The sequence below is a fragment of the Poecilia mexicana genome, unplaced genomic scaffold (assembly GCF_051168715.1).
Source record: "Poecilia mexicana isolate PSO_F unplaced genomic scaffold, ASM5116871v1 scaffold_15, whole genome shotgun sequence".
NCBI lineage: Eukaryota > Metazoa > Chordata > Actinopteri > Cyprinodontiformes > Poeciliidae > Poecilia > Poecilia mexicana.
Window position 1 is genome coordinate 27,824,215 of NW_028263384.1, and position 10,688 is coordinate 27,834,902.

General features: G+C 39.9%; 1 long non-coding RNA gene across 1 annotated transcript; it reads left to right on the top strand.

Moving 5' to 3' along the window:
- Window positions 1-8,535: 8,535 nt before the first annotated feature.
- On the top strand, window positions 8,536-10,458 carry LOC148155382 (uncharacterized). The gene is made up of 3 exons (XR_015765529.1): window positions 8,536-9,492; window positions 9,707-9,782; window positions 9,854-10,458. It is a non-coding gene; the product is annotated as an uncharacterized LOC148155382 (long non-coding RNA).
- Window positions 10,459-10,688: the final 230 nt, after the last annotated feature.

Here is a 10,688-nt window from a genome sequence, read left to right on the forward strand (position 1 = left end):
TTTCCTGCTACTGGCACTCGTTCTGCCCCTACTGCCATTGCCACTTGACCTGCCACTGCCACTAGTTTTGCCCCTCCTGCCACTGCTGCTTGTCCTGCCACTGCCACTCGTTTTGCCCCTCCTGCCACTGCTGCTTTTCCTGCTACTGCCACTCGTTCTGCCCCTACTGCCATTGCCGCTCATCCTGCCCCTCCTGCCACTGCTGCTTGTTCTGCCACTGCCACTCGTTCTGCCCCTCCTGCCACTGCTGCTTTTCCTGCTACTGCCACTCGTTCTGCCCTTACTGCCATTGCTGCTCATCCTGCCCCTCCTGCCACTGCTGCTTTTCCTGCCACTGCCACTCGTTCTGCCCCTCCTGCCATTGCCGCTCATCCTGCCCCTCCTGCCACTGCTGCTTTTCCTGCCACTGCCACTCGTTCTGCCCTTCCTGCCACTGCTGCTTTTCCTGCTACTGCCACTCGTTCTGCCCCTACTGCCATTGCTGCTTGTCCTGCCACTGACACTTGTTCTGCCCCTCCTGCCACTGCTGCTTGTCCTGCCACTGACGCTCATCCTGCCCCTCCTGCCACTGCTGCTTGTCCTGCCACTGCCGCTCAACCTGCCCCTCCTGCCACTGCTGCTTGTCCTGCCACTGCCGCTCATTCTGCCACTGCTGCTTGTCCTGCCACTGCCACTCGTTCTGCCCCTCCTGCCACTGCCGCACTGTATCAAACAAACCAAACCCTTTCAAAGCCTGTTACCCTCCTCACCTGTGGGGGCACTGAACCAAGAACTACAGAAGAACAAACATGAAAACCTCTGAAGAATACACGGAGCACAACTTCCATCTTTACGAAATATAAAGAAAAATGGAGTAGTGTTAGATTTTAGGGGTTGCAGGATTTCTTTTTTGTCTTTTATAAAAGACCATGAGCCATTTCTCCTGCTAGCAGGTTTGTTTTGGTTGTATTTACCCAGAATGCCTTGCGCTGTAGTCCACTTTCTGTTTTTGGAGTGTTCTCCAATCTGCTTAGCATTCAAAGCCCACCAGAGTTCACTTCAACAGAACCGAGACCGAGGTTTGTAGGTGGATCAGAGTTTGAGTGCACATTCACACCTCCTGAAATTACCTGGACTTTCTAGGCAAATGATCTAGAGTTTGATTAAAGTGAACCAAACAAAGCTGGTGTGAAGCTTGTTCTTGGTAAACTTTGGTTAAACATGTCTGGTATTGATCTACAACAAGGGTGAGCAATCCAGGTCCTCGAGGGCCGGTGTCCTCCAACTCTTAGATGTCTTCTTGGTCCAGATTTTGTTTTAATCAGGCCACAGAGCATGTCTAAAAAAATATGGTCTTCCTATGGGTTAAAAGATTGCTGGGATTTGCTTGAAATAATGTTTTACAACAAAGAACATATTTGTCCTCACAATATATCCCCATTTCCAATGATTTTGAAGACTAAGTGACTTCCACTGACAGTGTATCTTAATGCTGGCCTCCTATTGTGTCTTAGTCTAAGTTAAAACAGTCAAGGAATCTAAATTTAGCCCTGCACCAGGCCAGCTTGTTGAAAAATTAATCTATGGCTGAGGTGCTGCTATAGTAACAGTCTCAGTCATAATGGTGGTCAGGTATCACTGGATTTCCTCTTAAAGCAGATAGTGGACGTAACTAAAGAAAACATAGTGTTGTCTGAACTCACTATGAAGGTAATGCCATGTGAGGGAGTGGTAGGAGCTGGTAAGAGAATGTCTGAGTTTGGTTAACTGGGTAAAGTGTCCACATTTTTTACATGCCAAACATATTTGAAGTTACACCTATGACGGCATATGAGGGCCATTGTAGATAGGAAAAAGTTCTGAGATTAACCTCAAAACTCAGAAACTTTGAGATTAGTCTCAGACGTTTTTAAAAAAAAACTGTGAATTTCTGACTTTCAAAAATCAAAAAAATTTAGACTTTTGAATCAGAAAATTTCCAAAGGCTGAACATTTTCGATTCTTGAAACTATGACATTTCCAAGTTTTATCTAGAAGATTTCTGAAATTATTTTCCAAATTTCTGAGTTCCAGGAAGAAGCTATTTAGTTTACAAACTAAACTAAACTTCAAGCTCAGCATATCCCTAAACATTTAGCTTACTCACTAATTATTTAAGTTGCTAGCTAAATTGTGCTAGCTAAAACTTTAGCTTTATAGAATATGTAGCTTGCTGACTAAATATTTAGGTTACCAGCTAAATCTTTAGCTCTTGATTAAATATTTAACTTCAAGCTAAATATTTAGTTAATATTGAAATTAGCTTGCTGATAAGTGGAAGTAGAAATTCAAAAGAAAAGTTGGGTTTTGAATATTTTAGCAATGTTGTATGAAAAAAATTGTGATCAGATGACTGTATCTCACCTTCCAAGTCTCATTTTTTTAGTTTATGCTGGTAGATCCTGGTTTCAGGCGTTTGACTGGCAAAACATTTGGGCCTTAACAACGTCTTGGAGTGTTTTTGTGAAAATGATTCTTATGTAAATACAGAAATGTAGTGCCATTGCTATGACTATAACTTGAACTATGTACCTTGATCAGATAGGAGTAAATGACTTATTATTGGCAGCAAACATGTCATGTGGGTCAGGGGTGAATCACAGGATGAACATGTGGAAAAATGTCTCCTCCCTGCTGTTAAATATGGTAGAGAATCTATCAGTGTAGAGAAATTATGCAACAAAAACTGGTGGAATATCCTCCTCTGTATCTCCCCACCTTGTGAAATGTGTTAAACGTAGACATTGTCATGTAGCTTTTGTGTTTTTATTATAGGGCCTCATGTTAAGGGTTAAAGTTGGTAGTTTAGAACAGAACAGTTTAGTTTTATTGGGAAAATTGCTGTGCAACAACATACATATTGTTTGAACAACAGTATTTACACAATATGTATTAATCAATTAAAAGGAAATGTTGTTAATCCCATTTTATGGTTGTAATTAGCTTATATTTCAGTTTTATTTATTGGTTTTGGTTGTCATTCTTTATTTTGTTTATTTCTTCCAGTTCCAGTGCGAAGGGTTCTTTAAAAAAATAAAAATTCAAAGGTGTGGCAGAAGGCGAACTTGCAGTAATATTCCATCATCAATATGTTACTTGAAACCCCCCCCCCAAAAAAAACACCATTATCGTTTTTCGCAATGGTTACTGGGACAATGTATTGTCCAGTAAGAACCCAGGATGTTCTGGAAACCGAAGCCTGGCGATGTAACGTGGCAGCCAAAACAAACAGAGCTGCAGATTAAACAATGCATGCTAAGGCTGTCATATATATTCATATTTATATGTATGTAACAGAGTTTTATTTCAACAATATTATAGATGTGAAGTTTGTCAAAATTTGTTTATGTATTCTATGAATTTATTTTGTTTAGTCAAGTTGTTTCTCCAGACATGTATTGGCGTTTTTAGCTCTGCTCTGCTACACTTGGCAGTTGGTGGTTACCACAGCAACCAGTAACTGACGGCTCCTCCCCCTTTTCCTGTTGCCGTTGGTAACGACGTATTAGAATCACCTCTGCCTTTTCATACAAGTATTACATTTTAACATATGTTTCAGAAAAATGTAATAAAATAGTTTTTTATGAGTAATCTTGCTATGTTTTGTAAACGTTTTTAACTGTTAATATTATTAATGTTGTCCATTTTAGCTATGTTTAATTTAACAACTGTTAACTGCTGCTAACTGCTCATTGGGAGTTATTGCTTTTTAGTTTGTTTTGTGTTATTTTATTTCTGTATAGGGGCAGGAGTTGTTGGACTGATGTTAACCAACAACTTGATTTCCTCTTTTTTTAGAATAAATAAATGAACCTGAATGTTCATTGTTCGTAAACATGGAGTAAACACTTGTTTATCTTTATTCCTTGCGAAGGCACAGTAACACTTCGCCATGTGACAGCAGTGAAGCTTTTAGCACATAAAGCGTCTCTTTAACTCTCAGTCAGCTCATGAATCATGGCTTGATCGCTGAACCCTTCCCTCTCGTCTCCAACATAGAGGAGTAATCACCAACCTGCTCTCTTTCTACCTTCCTTTCTCTCTCCTCCCGTTGTTGAGCTTTTCCTTTCTCTGTCCTTTTCTTGCGCAGCGACCTGATGTTTCGCTCGACTGTGCAGCAGATCAGCTTTCTCCCTTTACAGTATCTGGTCACCAAGATCGGTTATTAAGACCATTCAGTCTTTCCATGGCTCAGAAAAGCCTTCATTACAATCTACTTTCAATAGGTTTTGATTACAAGCTATGACCTAACGTGGATCTGCCATGCATTCGAGCAGGTTATGACAACCGCAGGGGTCAGAGAAAACCGATCCTACAGGCTGCCTGATTGTATCGCTTCCCCACTTGAGGGCCTATTATGGCGCTGTGCTGGTTGACCAGTCAGCTTTGGCTCGTGTTGCAGAGTGTTGCAGCCTTAGCCTGGTGTCTAAGCTGGTAGCCGATGGATATCTGAGCTGCGCTGGCAGCTGCTGAGTGTTGAGAGAGAAGGAAGGGTGCTAAGAAACCCCGAGGGTGCTATTACTGCAGAGCTGAGAGCAGTTTTCTGTTTAGCTGCGTCGTTGCGAAATGAGGGATTTTTTTTTTTGGTCAAAGGTTAAGCAGCCAAACAAATCCCACAGTGTGGTTAAGTGAAAGTGTTGCTAATTGACACTTCGGCCTGATGGAAACGGTTCACATTAAGGTGTTTAATAGCTCCTGCTCAGAAATGTAAATCTTTCAGCTGCCACAGCAGGCATACAAATTAATAACAATTGTTTGTACACTGCAAATACATAGAATCTTACCAAGTTTTGGTCTAATAATATCTGGTGCAAATATCTTAGTTAGCTAGATACAAGACAAAGCTAACTTAAAAGTAACTTTTCAGCAAGATATAGAGCCTTGATTTAAGTAAATAATTCCTTAATATTGATAAAGAAATATTATCAATATTTAGTACTGATAATTATATATTTATTTAATTAAGAAATAAATATTTAATTAAGAATATTTTAATATTTAATTAAGAAATATTAATTAAGAAATATTTATTTAAGAAATATTTAATATTTAATATTAATATTTAATATTATTAATATTTATAATATATTATAATAATATATTATAAATATAATATATTTATAATATAATATTAATATTTAAATATTTAATATTTAATTAAGAAATATTCCATTGGCAGATCATTTAATTTATATTTAACAGACATTTTCCCCATGTTATAATGGATCTGAGAATAGAATTAGTACTTTTTCATCAATGTTGAGGAATTATCTTCCTAATAAGTTACTTTTAAGTAACTAAACCACAATTACATGTAAGATTTTGTTTTTGCAGTGTATTTTGGGGTGAATTTTCATTCCTCCTTTTTTTTTCCATCAAGTCTCTTTAATAGAGCATTATCTGATAATTGTCTACTTTCGCATGCTGATAATTAGCCACTTTTACATGCTGCTAAGTAGCTAGTTTAACATGCTATTAATGTACATTCTGAAAATTAGCTATTTTAGCATGCTGATAAATAGTGTACTTTAGCAAGCTGACAAGCCATTGTAAAATGCTGATAACTGGCTTCTTTAGCATTCTGATAAATAGCTTCTTTAGCATGCTAAGTAGCTTCTTTAGCATGCTGATAAGCTAAAGTGAAATGCGAAAATACCCGACCTTCTGTTAATTACACATTACGGTTGTCTAAACTAAAAAACAAGGATCTGACAAACAAAATACAGGTCAAAGTTCAAAAAGCTCAGACAGAAGGAGCATGTTCCAGCTACCCATCCCACTCAGGAGAACATTTCCACATGCTGTCCCACAGTGGAAAATTAGGCCAGGTGCTTCGGCTTGAGCACACTGTCAAAGAGGCTCAAGGATTTTACCACCAACTCCCCTGAAGCCACCTGCATTATCACCTGTGGGAGCAGGTGGGACAGGTGCGGCAGGAGCTGGTGGCTGGGATCAAATAGCACATAGCGGTACCAGTCGACCCTCTGAGCGACAGTGCGGAGGAGAAAAACATCGTCCTGTCTCTTTCGGTTAAAATCAGAGAACAACTGGAAATGAAAAGCTGGTCCTGTGTTCAGGGACAGAGGAGGAGGGCGGAGGAGGGGCAGTGCTATTTCTGCTTGGCCCTCCGCTGGTGATGACCAGTATGTGTGTTAGTGGGTGAGAGGAAAGGAGAAGTGAAAGACAAAGACAGAGATGGAGAGAGACTTTTGAAAGGCCTATAGCAACACACCTGCTAGCCAAAACGGTGAAACACGAACATAAAATGTAAAAAATACAACTTCTATACTGTGTGCCATTCACAATCATACAGTTGTTTGTCGTATGTTAGGTTTGGATATCTTCAAATACATTTATGCTGTCAGGGCCTTGTTTTTTTAGTTTAGATACCAGTAACGTGATTATCAAATGATCGAACATTTTTCACATTTCACATCAACCTATCAGCATGATAACGTGACTTTCAGCATTCATTACTGTAAAAACAAAGAGAGAAAAACTGAAACAGGGTGGTTGCGCCGTCATGGTATTGCTTTTACATCAGCAGGAATCTAACCCAAAAATAATTGGTAAAACTGGAAAGTTACTGGTTAGAAATGCTTTCCATCCAGTCAGACTGGTTTCCATCCAGTCCAGCTGAATCATTTTTAGTTTTTCATGTGCAGGCTGACTGAATGTCATGAATGTCACTTTTGACTTCATTTGGTCAAAGGTTAAGCAGCCTGCGCGTTTCACTCATCTATCATTTCTTCTTCACCACTTTGCTCTTTGTGTCAGTCAATCATCTAAAATCCCAACAAAATAGATTGAAATTTGCAGTTGTAGCAAGAGTTCAAGGGTTATGAATACTTTAGCGAGGCACTAACTAGGTGGAGGTGGAAGGATAAAGGAAAGGATCAATCAACCTGGAGCTGTTTTCTTGCACTGCAAAAATGCAAAATCTTATTTTTGTCTAGTTTCTAGGGCAAATAACTCAGTACACTTTAAATAAGACAAAACTAACTTACAATAGCTTTTCAGCACAATTTAGGACAATAATTCCTTAAAGGTTACTTATATGCTTCCTTGAACAGGTTAGAATGGGTCTACGGGCTATAGAAAACATGTTCATTACATTTTTACCCCCAAATCATTCTTAGATAATGAGATTTTAGTCTAGTCAGCTGTTTTAGGTCGTCTTGTCACTTTAAATCCAAATAATCTGCTGCTGGTCACCCCCCCCCCCAAACTCAACATTTACACTCACAGGTGAAAACGGCGGCAAATAGATACGCAATATTTAACCATACACCTTTGAAAAGCAGAAGTAGAACCTCCTTTACAATCAACAAGAATGGAGCAAGAGGTTTCTGGATGATAAGTCAACAACAAAACTCTTGTCTTTTCCAGCAGCCATTGTACAGCGTGTACAGCTGACCAAACATGCTGGAGCTCAGCTTGGGTTGCTAGGTAAGAGTCTGGGCTTTGCTAGGTAACGGGCAGTGCCTGCTGATTTGTAGGCTTCCTTTGACAGGAAAGAGGATAATTAGAGAAGGGGGAAGACATGCGACAAAGGTCGTCAGGCTGCGAAACTAGTAATTTTTTAAATTGATATTAAGGAATTATTTACCTAAAACAAGCTTCTACGACTTGGTGAAAAGTTACTTGTAAGTTAGTTTTGTCTTATTTAAAGTGTACTAAGATATTTGCCCATGTGCTTTTGCAGTGTGTGTGTGTGTGTGTGTGTGCGTTTGTTTGTAATACTTTGTGGGGACGATTTTCCTGACATATGCTACGTTGTGGGGACCAATTGCTCCTCGTGGGGACCGAAGCCTGGTCCCCACAAGGGGAAACCCTGTTTTTGGGTCAGGGGTCAGAGTTAGGACTAAGGTGTGAATTGAGTTTTGGATAGGGTTAGGGTTAGGTATGTAATGGTTAGGGTTAGGAAAAGGGGTAAAGGTAAGGTTTAGGCTGTAGAAATGAATGGAAGTCAATGGAAAGTCCCCACAAAGATAGCCACGCAAACATGTGTGTGTGTGTGTATGTGGGTGTGTGTGCGTGTGTGTTTGGCACGATGACTGGCAGCCAAACTGTCCTGGAAGGCAGTGATCCCAACCCGTAGTCTGATTTCACACAAGTGTAATCCCAGATCACCAGCTCTTTTCATGCATTCTGTCCGCTAACCGAATGCATAAGAAGAGGGAAGAGCCTTTTATTACTTGGTCCAGGGTCTATCAGCACGCTCGCGAGGGATTTTGTGGTTTGCCACCAACATAATCAGCTGCTTTCGTTGTGCACAAATTGCTTTGGTGACGCCAGCCAGGGAAGCAGAAGGATCTTATCTGCTACAAAGGGTACTTCATTCCACTTAACTGCATGTTCTTGGTAATGCTCCCTTCCCTCTTCGTCTTTCCCTCTTTGTTGGCAGCCGGGCCGCTCTGCCTTCCTACTATCTCGGCCCTGCTATGCACTCAGGAGGAGGAATGCTGTTCAGCCATGCGTCACATGCACATAGCTTAACGCGGCATGCTGCTGCACCCTCAGATAACACATTCAGCATGAGGAGGCCAAGGCAGTGGCACACAATAAAACAGCTATTCTTATCGCTACCTACTTCAGATGCCTAGCACTTTGTGGTGATGAAACAAAACCAGGGCGGACAACAATGCCGGAAAGAGGAGATTGGAATCATCGCCGTACAATTGGGGACAAATGAAACGCTTCCTGTCATTAGAGTCGAGCGTTTATTCAGTGAGCAGGCCTGCTTCATCCTCACAGCTAGCAAAGCGATGCCCAAGAGCAGAAGAATTTTGTGTCGTGGCCAATTTAACAGTTGTTGAGGGAGTGAGGGTTATATTCATCCCTTCTCTGTTTGCCCAGACTATCAGATCGTATGCAAGGATTAAAGCCCACTCCATCAGGCTTTACTTGAGTGCTTTATTGATTACAGAGGATAAAACAATAACGCCTCTGGTAATAAAGCAATGGCTTTTTTTCCTTTTTTTTCAATGAATGTTATTAACAGATAACAGAAAACGAGTGGAATGAAGAAATTTTAGGCCTCATTAGATTTGTTTCACCTGGAGTGTCTATTGCTTTAAAGCTGCAGTACCACATTTTTATTAAAAAAATATGTTTTTACATATTTGTTGAAATTATCATTATGTTATGTGAAAAACTGACCTCCTGTAGGTACGCTACGATGCTAGTTCACCATAACATAGACTGCCACGAATGCTAATGCTAGTTAGCATGACCACTGATGATTGGTTTTCCTGGAGCATTAAGTTAGTTTAGCACATTTAGCAGCATTGATTGCCAGTGTAGCAGGAAGAAGCCTGCCCCAATATTCAGAACACCTGGGCCCCTAATCATCTCATGATTGTTGGAGAGTATAAAGGGAGACTATCTCACCTGGTTGCTTATGCTGGCATTTGATCACACGGTGTTGGGAAGGTCGCTTGGAAAGCATGCAGGTCTTAAGCTCTAACATCAGTAAGTAATGTTTCTCCTTCTACATAAGACCTACAAATTCAGAGTTTGATTTGAATTGTTTAAATCTAGAAACCACTGGAAGTCTCCTGCTTGGTACTGGGGTGTGGCTGTAATTCACCCTCCCCAGTGCAGTTTTCACATAAAACGAGTATGTATTGTTTTATTGCACCCATACAGCTCCATAACACCAAAAATAACAATTATTCATATATAGAACATATTGGAAAGCTGATCCTCCTGCTATGGGCCGGAAAGGATCCTCTGGTTTGAGGTGAAGTCATCCAGCTCTGGTAGGTGACAATGGTTTCCTCTGGCTTCCATATTCTGTAAATCACCTACTAACCTTTTCATCTAATTCCAGCCCTGACACTGCTGCAGCTCACTGGAGACCCTGCTGTTTTGTTTCACTGTTTTGTTTCATTGTTTTTTGTTTAGTTGCTTAGTTTTGGGTTTTCTTTGGTTTAAATTTACTTTGGAACATTTTATTGTTTTGTGTGGCCTCCAGCCTTGCTGCAGGTAGCAGCCATGAATTCTTTTAGACTATTCTATTAAAGCATTGATTTTAATTGGTTATGTTGTAGGTAACCTCATTTTAGTCTGTGGCCAAGTTTAAATTGTAGTATTTGTTTTTTGTATTTGCTTGTTTAACCCCATCCTTTTGTCTCCAGGCTGAGAGCTGAAGGTAGTGGGAGGGGCCTCCTGGGAGACTGGAACTGTGTGTCGTGCGAGTGGCTGGTGTTGGGATTTCTTCACGATTGAATGCCTGTTCACAAGTGTTTGGGGTGATTTATTTTGGATTTATACATTTATTTTTAAATTTTTTAAATTATTTCACAATAATTGATGGATGTCATGTTTATGTACAACTGTATGGCTAAAATATAGTCAGACATTTTGCTGAAATGTCCTTTTAAATTTATATTGTGGTCAATGAGCAAATGGCAAGAGGTTTGTTGTGATATCTAATCAAAACATTGTTTAATCAGAAAATTAACCCAGTACCAGAGGCAGATTATTTCACTCATACTATAGAAGAAATGTCTTATAAGTGAAATAATTTGCAAGTGGAACAATAACTTAAAAAAAAAATCTATATTCAATAATTACTTACTTAAAGCAAGCGCCTATATCTTGCTGAAAAGTAACTTAAGTTTGGTTTGTCTTATTTCAAGTGTACTAAGATATTTGCACTAGAA